This window comes from Natator depressus, chromosome 17 (genome assembly GCF_965152275.1).
Source record: "Natator depressus isolate rNatDep1 chromosome 17, rNatDep2.hap1, whole genome shotgun sequence".
Taxonomy (NCBI): domain Eukaryota; kingdom Metazoa; phylum Chordata; order Testudines; family Cheloniidae; genus Natator; species Natator depressus.
Window position 1 is genome coordinate 2,213,341 of NC_134250.1, and position 11,605 is coordinate 2,224,945.

The 11,605-nt window shown below is 45.0% G+C and overlaps 1 long non-coding RNA gene across 1 annotated transcript; it reads left to right on the forward strand.

Moving 5' to 3' along the window:
• Positions 1-248: 248 nt before the first annotated feature.
• On the forward strand, positions 249-11,020 carry LOC142000493 (uncharacterized). The gene is made up of 3 exons (XR_012642258.1): positions 249-318; positions 657-703; positions 10,503-11,020. It is a non-coding gene; the product is annotated as an uncharacterized LOC142000493 (long non-coding RNA).
• Positions 11,021-11,605: the final 585 nt, after the last annotated feature.

An 11,605-nucleotide genomic window follows, 5' to 3' on the forward strand; every position in this document is an offset into this window, starting at 1 on the left:
GCACTCCGGCTGGGGCAGGCGAGAAGTGTGGCTCCGGCGCGAGGGCTCTGCTTGACTCGGGGATCCGCGCAGACTGACGGCGTCTCTCCAGCAATCGGGAAGCGTCCAGGGCCCTTTCCCCGCCCACGACCCAGCCCCCCTCCAGCGCCGTACCATTTACCCTCTGCAACCTCCCAAGGGCTGGGCCTCAACGTCAGCACTGTGGGCTCTGCCTGTCCCCTCCGCCCTGCTTCCTGCGAACGGCACTTCCCACACGCCCCGCGAGCAAGCAGGTTTCAGTGGAGCCAAGCAGATTCCATTTCTGGAGCAATCCGATTGGTACTTTTACTTTGGTTTCCCTCTGCATCGACTCTGTTTCCTCCCCTCCCCTTTCGCAAACTGCAGATTCTCTCCTTAGTTTATGTTCCTAACGAAGGAGGGGCGCTGAAGCGCAAGGAAAATGCCAGCAACCCAACTGGACAGTCATTCACATAGATAAATAATGCAAACGTTTAAAGAAGCCTGCAAATCATTTTGTATTCTGGATTCATTTTGCATTGCATTCAGATGCTAATCTCTTCATTTCCATGGAGGGATTATAAAACTCCACAGGGTAGTGTCTGCGTAATTTTCTAAAAGGGCAGAGTGCAGTTTTAACCAATTTTTCCTTTGTACAGGGAAGAATCAACATTTAAAGTTTCTAAAAGGAAATGAAACACTGCAGGTAAGATCAGTTTTGCTGCTAAGAGAAAGTTCTGATTTAGGACTAGTTTAAATGAAAGGGGGGGTGGATATTTTACGATGTTTTTTTCTAATAATAGTTAAATTAGGGGGGGAAAGAACTCACTCCAAAACAGTGTATTTGGCCGGTCATTTTTTGTATTCCCATTGCTATTATTTCAGGCTTTAAGGATTGAATAAAAGCTTTTTTCCGATTCTGCAGAAAAGTCTGTCATAATTCTATTTTGCAGCTCTACAATCTCACATCCTGGAACTGAATGTCATGTCCTGATTCAGATTATGACTTCACTGCAGGATCAAATTAGAGGAAGAATAGGAAGGTTGGGAAGAAGCAAATACTCATTTAAACATAAATGAGCCAAATCCTGCCATCACTTTCCAGGCAATCCCATTTACGTCAGTGAGGTTACATGGGTGTATGTTTTTAGCAGGATTTAGTTTAAATAACTTTTAAAATTAGCAAACTGAAATTGATTGAGCCAGGGATTTAAATTAGCAAATTATAAATTATTGTATTTGCACTAACACTTACTTATTTAAGATGTCAGAGTCTTAGGTGTTGGAACTAGGGGTGCTGTGGGTGCTGCCACATCCCCTTGCTTGAAGAGGTTTCCATTATATGCAGGGTTTACAGTTTGGTTCAATGGCTCTCCAACACCCCTGGTCAGAGTCACAGCTTCTTCAGAAAGAAACTTAATTCAACTACAGGAGTAGGCTGAGAGAGCTGGGACATACTGTCTTATTCTAGAACTCCAGTAGCAGATTATCAGATGAAAGCACACTCAACCAACTAAACAAAACACAAAATAGAAATGATGGAGTCTCACACTGATGTCAATATACAAAGATTCAGCAAACACTGTAAGTGAACATGCTAGGTCAGACCAATTCAAAACGTGGTTACATGTGGGACAGACAAGATTCTCCATGACCTTTGCAGGATGTTGTATCCTTGCTTTGCACCATTCACAACAAGCTATCAATAACTCATCACTCAAACACTCAGGGACCCTCTTACCTAGATCTCATCATTTAAGTACCCGTGCAACTCTTCAATCATGTACAACACAAAATTTGGCAAAACAAAGGAGGAAAACAACTACAAGGAGAGTGTCTTTAGTGAGAAAAGTTTCCACATAGTAGGAAACATCTATCCCTTGTTATTACCAATACTAGTAAGGAAGAAAATAAGTGTTATTTATGCACTATTTGGCTTAGAATTATTTTGTTGACATAGAATCCGAGAAACATAGGGGTGGAAAGGACCTCAAGAGGTCATCTAATCCAGTCCCCTGCCCTGAAGCAGGACCAAATATATGTACACCATCCTTGGCAGGGATGGTCTACATATATTGCCTAACCTGTTCTTAAAATCCTCCAGCATTGGGGATTCCACAACCTCAGTTGGAAGCCTGTTCCAGAGCTTAACTTATAGTTCGAAAGTTTTCCCTAATATCTAACCTATATCTCCCTTCCTGCAGATTAACCCCATTACTTCTTGTCCTACCTTCAGTGGATGGGAGAACAATTGATCACCATTCTCCTTATAAAAGTCCTTAACATATTTGAGGACTGTTATCAGGGCATGTCTCAGACTCCTTTTTCCAAGACTAAGCATACCCAGTTTTTTAACCTTTCCTCGTAGGTCAGGGTTTTTGAACCTTTTATCATTTTTGTTGTTCTCCTCTGAACATTCCAATTTGTCTACATCACTCCTAATGTTTGGCACCCATAACTGGACACAGTACTCCAGCTGAGGCCTCACCAGTGCTGATCAGATCAGGACAATTACCTCCTGTCTTACCCCTGCCCCAGCCCAGAACCTGCACCCCTCCCGCACCCAAACTCTCTCCCAGAGCCTTAGGCAGATGGGGCGGGAGGGGGGGCAGGATTTGAACCCGTTCTGGGCACCACCAACAATTATACAAACCTGTTGCCCCGTCACTATTCTCTTTTCACCCTTAAACAGCCTATTTTAGGGACAGCCTTCCAAAATAAAAAGTGTTCTCATGCCATTCGTGTCATGTTGACTACTCTGTACAAAGTATTTGGGCTGAATCTGACACCCAGACAAGTTGGAAGCCTATAGTTTTGCCTAGAAGCAGAAGAACACTGACAAGTTTACGCTCAGAGCTCTGCCAGTGAATGCACATGCTGTTCCAGGTTACACTTGTCTGTCATGCCAACTTTTATGTTGCTTTTAATCAGAACTTTACCTGAATGGTTTCATTGCATGGCACCTAGAACGCTACACCTAGAACGGAGAAACGGAGGCCTCATGGCTGTTCGTCAGCATTTTTCACCAGCACTAAAATTAACTAAAAATGTGAAGTACCAAAATATATCTTACTCAGAATTATTCTTTACCATTTTTGAAATTATATTAGTGAAATGTAGCTGCAGGAGTATTTTTAGATGACAGAGCTTCTTAAATAAGAGACTCTTCAACCCTCAAGTATAAAACCGGTAATATACATATGTTTTATATTTTTAGGTTGTCATTAAAATATATTTTAAATGTGTTTGATATTGAAATTTATATTGAAATTGTGAATTATTATAACTTCCAGTATTGTATTTGTGTTTAATGCCTTTTAGGATCTAATTCGAAAATTATTAGTATGATATGAGAAGCAGGCAACAACACCTGTAATTAAGGTTGCCTAACACTTTCTGCTGTAAGAAAGACAGTTTTCATTTCCTTGTATTTTGCCAAATTTTAACTGTTTGGGCTGACATTTTCCATGCTGGTGTCTGCCTCAGGCTAAATCTTTCTGGAAAGCTTCATCAGAAATGATTCTGTCATTTCTGAGAACACGGTTAGAGGAAAATAGGCTGTTTTGCCAAGGTTAAACAATTATGATAGTGGTTTTGTTGAAAAATTGTAGCAATACTTTGCAGCGGGGACTTTGAAATTTGACTAGAGCGGGGGTGTCATTCTGGAGTTAGAGAGCTGCTTTTTGCTGCATTGTGAAATCCACCAACATTTGGCAGAATTGCAGCTCTCTGGGCGCCAGGGGTTAGCACTACTTTCCCTGCAATTGCTGTTCCTGGGCCTCAGGAGCAACTGTGGTGCTTAGTACTAGAACTTAAAGTAGGGAGACTGTCTTTCCTGTTCTCTTAAAATGCTCTCTGGTGGTGTACAGGCAGCATGGAGGAGAAGGAAGAAGCACCTTGACTTGAATGCAGCGGGGTGAGTAGCAGAGCAGAGACAGGAGCAGGGTAGGGAGGGACAGAAGCAGAAGAGGATAGGGCAAACTGGGGAGGTCAGGAACGGAGGGAGATAAGTAAGGCAGGCTGGGGGTTGTCATAGATTCCAAGCCCAGAAGGGACCGCTGTGATCATCTAGTCTGACCTCCTGGATAACACATGCCAGAGACCTGCCCTACAATCATTCCTAGGGCAGATCTTTTGAAAAACATCCAATGGTGATTTAAAAATCATCAAGGATGGAGAATCCACCCTGACCCTTGGTAAATTGTTCCAATGGTTAATTACTCTCACTGTTAAAAATGTATGCCTTATTTCCATTATGGGGCAGGCAGAGCTGTCCCTTGGGTATGGCAAATCGGGGCAACCACCCTGCGCCCTGCCTGTGCCAGCGGGCACCGCCAATCAGCACCTCCCCCCAGCGCTTCCTGCCTACCAGTGGGCCCCACCGATCAGCACCTCGTCCCTGCCAGCGGGCCCTGCCGATCAGTGCCTCCCCTCCTTCTCAGCGCCTACTGCCTACCGCGGATCAGCTGTTCCGCGGCATCAGGAAGTGCTGGGGGAAGGGGAGAGGAGCAAGGGCATGGCGCAGCACACTCAGGGGAGGAGTTGGAACTGGGCAGGGAAGAGGTGGGGCAGAACGGGGGTGGAAAAAAGGAGGGCGGGGTGGGGCCTTGGGGCAAGGGGTGGAGGGGGGTGGGGCCTGGGCAGAGCTGGGGGGAGCCTCCCCCTCCCCCGGCAGATTAGAAACTCTGCACCTATGTCCTGGGCTCCACATCCACCTTGGGACGGCCCTGTCCCTGCCGGGTCCCCCCTGACGCCCACATGGGCGGGGAGCGATGGGAGTCCTTCTTGCCACCCAAAGCAGCCAGGAGCAGTGCGGGTCCCCCTTGCCACCCCTGGTGGCCAGGAGCAGCAGATCCCCCTCTGTCTCCTGTAGTGGCTGGGAGTGGCAGCGGGGAGCTGCGGGGCTCTCCCCTGCCCCTCACGGTGGCCAGGAGCTGCAGGACTACCCCGCAGCTCCCAGCTGGCGCTGGCTGAAGTCACAGAGGTCTTTTGAAGTCACAGATTCCGTGACCTCCGTGACTAAATCGCAGCCTTAATCATAAGGCCTCCACACAAGGGGGCTGAATTAACCTTTCACAGACAACCGTAAAACTGACATTACCTAACTTTTGAGAGCTTGACTTTGCAACCTTAATATACATAATTTTAATAGTTATAATTCAGTAGTGCCCAGAGATGCCAATCAGAATCCGGGCCCTACTGGGCACTATCAAAGACCGTCACTGCCCCACAGAGTTTACAGATTACAAATGTGATTTATACAAAACGTAGTTGACAGTATACAAATCAAACAGCAGAGGGCATTTTTGTTGTGTAGGTGGTAAAACTTCTCCCACCATAATTCTAACTCCCATACTTACATTTTTTCTTATTAGAGATTTGGGGAATCTGAAACAAAATGAGATCTTTGCTAAACCTCCACACTATTTGAGTTTCTTTTTACACATTACAAGGTACACAGCAGCTTAACACTTGGTTTTTTAAAAAAAAGGTTTTGCATTTCTTGTTGTGATCTGTCTGTCCATATTAAAGGTAGTTGCAATTTGTTCTTTTTAGGGGCTACCAGACAGAGTATTGTGGGACATTGCAACTGGAATTTCCTTACATATTGTCAGCAATAGGACCAAAATCTTCTGTTGTTCTGCTCTCCTCCCCATGAAGATGAGTTGTGCAAGTGGACTCTCTCCCTCTCCTCTCCCCACCAGCTGAGTTTGCAGCTCAGAGTACAGGGCAGGAGGGAGATAAAAAACCCCAAACAAAAGGAATTTGGTATCTCTACGCTGCTTGGACTCTGAGGGGCAAAGTGTTTGTCAGCATAAGCAAGAGATCCGCAGCTGCTTAGCCTGGGTTAGCCTGTTATAGTGTCTGAAGAGTTTACACATGATAATTGATTGGTTGAGTCTAAGTATCGAACTCACCGCCTATTTGGGGTTTGTGCCCTGCTTCCTAGCAGTCTGCCCTGAGGTTGGCACTCACCCTCTGCCACTGCATGCAGTGTTACAGGGGCATTCCCTGCAGTCCGTGGCAAATTCCCCATTCAGCCCTCAGTCTGGCAAAATGTCGATGACTCAGGAATAAGGGCCAGGCCAGGCTCCCATTGACTCCGTTGTAGCTGGATTAAGCCTCAAATCAATAACGTGAACAATGTTGTGCTTGTTAGACAATGTGTTGAACATACTTAGCTACAGGGACTGCATTCTCCAAAGCTCCTCAGGAGGGGAAATGGTAAATTCAGCTCCTCCCGCCCCCTCTTCTCCCATGTTTTCCCTCCTTGCAGCTGCTCCTGCTGACGTCTGTGAGTGACCAGTCTGCTAGGCCTCATACACAGGGAAGAGGGCATCGTCCCCAAATTCCACATCCACTCCAGGTGACAAATAATCCCACAACCAGGCACAGAGCTTGGGCACAGTCCGTGGCACTACTAGCTCTTTCATTCAGAGCTAGCTCCTACCTTACATGTTGTAACGAGGCTGGTTCTGGCGGGACCCAACTGAGAGTGCCAATTCAGGACAAAAAGAAAAGGAGTACTTGTGGCACCTTAGAGACTAGCCAATTTATTGGAGCATACGCTTTTGTGAGCTACAGCTCACTTCATCGGACATCCGATGAAGTGAGCTGTAGCTCACGAAAGCTTATGCTCAAATAAATTGGTTAGTCTCTAAGGTGCCACAAGTACTCCTTTTCTTTTTGCGAATACAGACTAACACGGCTGCTACTCTGAATTCAGGACAAATTGCTTAAAGCAGGGCAGTTACATCCCGAGGCTGGGGTTCCTTTGCACACCAAGGCAAACCAAACCAGCCAAACAGAGAGGACCTTGGTTTTACCCTACTGGCTAGCCACAAGTCACACAAGCAATTCCCTTAGACACTCCAGTTTCCCAGTATCACCACCAGGGCCACTCATTATGGGGACGAATGGTTATGAAAACCAATACCCCAGTAAAAGAAAAATGGTTCTCTCGATCCCAAAGGACCAAGCCCCAGACCCAGGTCACATATACAAACAGATCTTACCCACAAATCACGCTGTTGCCAATCCTTTAGAATCTAAAATCTAAAGGTTTATTTGTAAAAGGAAAAAGATATAGATGAGAGCAAGAGTTGGTTAAATGGAATCAATGACATACAGTAATGGCAAAGTTCTTGGTTCAGGCTTTTAGCAGTGATGGAATAAACGGCAGGTTCAAATCAAGTCTCTGGAGAACATCCCCAGCTGGGATGGGTCTTTCAGTCCTTTGTGTAGAGCTTCCGTTTGTAGCAAAGTCCCTCCAGAGGTATGAAGCAGGACTGAAGACAAGATGGAGGAGCTGCAGCAGCTTTTTATAGTCTCTTGCCATGTGGTCTCTGCTTTTTTTGTCCCAGAGACCAGCTGCCCATCACAAGGCATGGAAAAACCTCAGAGTTCTGTCCATAGGCAGGTCCCTGCATACCTTGCTGAGTCCCAAGGCGTGTCTGCCTTCTCTCAGTGGGTCAGTGGTATAGCTGATGGTCCTTAATGGGCCATCCAGCAGGCTAGGCAGAGCTGACACCAACTTGTCTGGGGTGTCACCCAGATGCATAGTATAAGTTTGAAATAGACAGTATAGAGCCAATATTCATAACTTCGACTACAAAATGATACACACATATACACACCATAATCATAATCAGCAAACCATAACCTCTCCATAGACCCCTTACATGACAACCTTTATACAATATGTGCTGCAAATATATAACAGGGGTTGCAACAATGATCTATATGGTTACAGATTATGTCAATAATGTCACACATGTCTTTAAAATACACTGCTTCTCTGAGTATTCACTGTCCAAAAATGTGCAAATTGAGATCAATAAGGGCTGAATTAGCTATTTCAAGTGGTATCAAGGATATAACAAAATTTAATTATGGAGATGGTGGCCTTTATTCCATACGGTGGAAGTTTGCTTTAAATAATGCTGGGGACTAATTCCAGTGATTTTTTCCTAAGAACAACAAAATATTTCTTTCCAAACTCACCATTCTGTGAAACACCTAGAAAAATTTCTGTGAAAATTTTAAATTATTTTATTGATTAAATTACAAATTAGAAGCATTTAAAATTAACCAGTTTCAATTTTTTTTACTGGCTTTATAATATTTTGTGTATCTCTGGTTTAACATTTTTAAAACTTAGAACATCAGACTTACTGTGTGTCTAAATATTGATCATGGCCCTAGCACATAATTTAATTCTATATCAATATTTCACCAAGACCTTGAAGCTGCAAAGCAGTGAGCACTTTGACCCCAACCCAACAAAGCACGTAAGCATGTGTATAAGTTTGAGCATGTGCATAGTCCCATTGCTTTGCTGGATCAGGGTCACACTGCTCAGCACCTGGCATGATTGATCCCTTGATGATGAATGCATTGTACTGCAGGTGGAGAGGCACTGCACAGCATAGAATGCATTTACTAAGACCTGGTCTACACTGGGGGAGGTGGGGGGAACGGGGGATTGATCTAAGTTACGCAACTTCAGCTACGTGAATAACGTAGCTGAAGTCAATGTACTTAGATCTACTTACCGCGGAGTCTTCACTGTGGTAAGTCGACGGCTGACGCTCTCCTGTCGACTCCACCTGCGCCTCTTGCCCTGGTGGAGTATCGGAGTCGATGGGAGAGCACTCAGCAGTCGATTTATCATGTCTAGAATAGACGCGATAAATTGACCCCCGCTGGATCGATTGCTGCCCATCGATTCAGCGGATAATGTAGACAAGCCCTAAGGCTATATCTACACTAGAGCTGTACTGATCCAGCTATGCCGCTGTAAGATCTCTTGTGTAGCCAGGAGAGAGCTCTCCTGTCAACATAATTAAACCACCCTCAATGAGCAGCAGTAGCTATGTCAGTGGGAGAAGCTCCCTGAGCAACATAGGTTTTGCCGACATAAGTGGTAGTGTAGACGTGGAATAAGGGTTGCAGCCAGGATTGACAGGTCCTCAATTAAGATGTCAAAACACCCCCTGCAGTGGGTGACTCTAGCTTCATCCCCTGCAGTCTCCTCTCCTCCTGAAGGGCTCACCACTTCCTTGTTTCTCCTCAAGTCCCATCCAGCCAAGCTGACTCAATTCAGTACATTTTAACTGAGTCCAGAAATACCTTATTGGCAGGACAATTGCTGTTAATATGCAAGAGTCATGGAATACTCAGATGTTTGTCAGAGGCCGGTATAATCTGCCCAGGACAGAGTCATGCAATGGGGACCAGATTGCTCTTGCAGCCTTTCACCTCGAAGATAAGGGTGCATATATTCTCACTGGATCCAGTTACTACATTAACAAGAGAACGTAATGTTGCATCTAACCTGGAGTCCAGTTTCGTAATGGTCTTGTCCATGTTAAGTAAAGTGGAGTGTATCATTGAACTCCATTTCTCCATTACACTGTGAACATTATTTGCGGCCACAAAAAAAGACAATGTGAAGGATCCTGTGTATGGAGTCTGGGACTGAACTCACCCAGAGAGATCTAGCAGATGTAAAAGAGAATGTGAGCTCTTTTTGGCTGGTAGAAATGGACATGTTGGGCACTTATATTTCTTTCTCTCTCCTGTCTAACAGTTTAAACATACCCATTGAACAGCATGTACTTTATCAAATCTTTTGTCAACCACATTCAAGATGTATCCTCATGACCACCGTGTTGTCAGTTCTTCATTTACTCTCCAAAACTACTCCATTAACTGTATTATTGGAGAGCTTGTTAACTTTCATCCCTAAATTAGGGTTATTCAGAAAGCTTAGAAATCATTTCCTCTTTCACAGGTAATGACAGTATCAATCAGCATTTCACAGGGAAGTATCGGTATGAAATACCTGATTTTTCTAGGCCTCAGGCCAGAACGGTGTAAATGGGCCTTCATGTAACAGGATCAGGCCCAGGGTGTTTTGTGTAGGCATTAGGTGGCATTTGTTTCTGGTGGCTAGGTCCATGTTTTAGTAGGACTGGATCTGAGGAATGTCCCTTCTTGTAAAGGTTTCAGAGTAGCAGCCGTGTTAGTCTGTATCCGCAAAAAGAAAACGAGTACCTCTGGCACCTTAGAGACTAACAAATTTATTTGAGCATAAGCTTTCGTGAGCATAACGGAGTGCTGTGTAGAAAAACACATTACTGGTGCTCATTGTCAAAATGTTGCCTCAAAGCCTCCCTGATTTGAATAGCCCCCCCATTGTGCCCCTCTAATAGCCCTGGTATCTGACTGCTCAAATTCAGCAGCCAGGCAATCTGCCTCTGTGATCCACCCTGGGGGAAACTTTTCACCTTTAGCCTCACAAATATTATGGAGTGTGCAGCAGGCTATGAGCACAGGAATATTTTCCTCATTTATGTCTAACCTGCCACATTCAAGATTCGTGAGGGAAGCCATGCAGGAGGCAGGCTGGCAGGTCAGCCTCAGCCAAGCCTGCCGTTGAGCCTCTGCCTTGGTGACTTGTCCAGGATTTCACAGAGACTTGGATTTATATCTCCACCCAGGCTCCCGCCGCCTTGGATCATGAAGGGACCTGGTATACTCCGCATGAATCCTGCTCTCCAGGCTGCAGACAATGCCACAGAAGGGCCACAGACCTACTGCAGCAGGGCCCCAGAGCAGCAGCAACCAAGACAGGCTCGCCGTCTGTCTGGGCAGGGCAAGTACCAGTGGCTGCTTGCAGGGGACTCTGATCTCTGGAAGACAAGACAAATACTTTAGAAAACCAAACACTGTGTCTGTTCCAACACACCGTTATAAGGTCACTCATTCATCCACTTCATTTCATTTCATTCACAGTTGGACATGAAATGTTTCTTTGGTGCAGGGACTTGTGTGTGTAGAGCAGAGTGATTAGCACAGGAGGGCACAATCCCTGGTTGGGAGTCTCTCAGAGCTACCACAATACAAATACATATCAAAAATACTATTGATTTTCGTAGTTATTTTACTATTATTGTTTTATTCATTTAGCAGAATTCCAGGGGGCTCAGAGATGGTTGACTAGAATGACTACGGCATTGAGAAGCTATCATTTGAAGAGAGATTGAAATAAATGGAACTGTTTGCCTTAGAGAAGAGATGCATAAGGAGAGAAAGGAAAGGTATACAAGGTTATGAATTGTCTAGAGAAGGTAGATTAGAACTTCGAATAAAAAATCCCCAATGGCCAGAGGTGGGACACTAGAGGGGGAGGGCTCTGAGTTACTACAGACAATTCTTTCCCAGGTATCTGCCTGGTGGGTCTTGCCCACTTGCCCAGGGTCTAACTGATCACCAGATTTGGGGTCAGGACATAATTTTCTCCTGTGTCAGGTTAGCAGATTTTTCCCCTTCCTCTGCAGCAAGGGGCACAGGTCACTTGCAGGCTTAAACTAGTGTAAATGATGAATTTTTTGTAATTTGAAGACTTTAAACCATGATTTGAGGACTTCAGTAACTCAGCCAGAGGTTAGGAGTTTATTACAATAGTGAGGTTCTGTGGCCTGCAATGTGCAGGAGGTCAGACTAGATGATCACGATGGTCCCTTCTATCCTTAAAGTCTACGAGTCTAGGAGAACACAAGAACAAGGGCACATTCAGTGAAACTGAAAAGTAGAAAATTCA